The sequence below is a fragment of the Salminus brasiliensis genome, chromosome 19 (assembly GCF_030463535.1).
Source record: "Salminus brasiliensis chromosome 19, fSalBra1.hap2, whole genome shotgun sequence".
NCBI classification, from domain to species: Eukaryota; Metazoa; Chordata; class Actinopteri; order Characiformes; family Bryconidae; genus Salminus; species Salminus brasiliensis.
In genome coordinates, this window is record NC_132896.1 from 16,758,266 (window position 1) to 16,758,629 (window position 364).

The following is a 364-nucleotide window of genomic DNA, read 5'->3' on the forward strand; positions in this document are numbered from 1 at the left end:
CACACACAAGTTTTTGTAAAGTGTCAGCAATTCACACCTCTTTCAAATGTGCCCCCAATTGCAGAAATGTTTAAAAAAAGAATGTGAAATGTATTGAAGTGGAATTTGATTGGATGTGTGTAAACACCTCTCTCTTAACTGGTGTTAATATAATTTACTAGGTTCCATTAAAGAAAACATTGCTGAATAGTGTTTAACACAGAATATAGATCTATGAGAGAAAATGCTGAAGGCATCTGGGTTATGGTCAAGGAGGAGAACTTTCTCTTCCTATGATTCACAAAAACTCACATTGTAAAAATGGGAAGGATCCAGTTGGTCTGGTTAGGTTTTATAGTTTTATATGAAGACAATGCAAACAGAA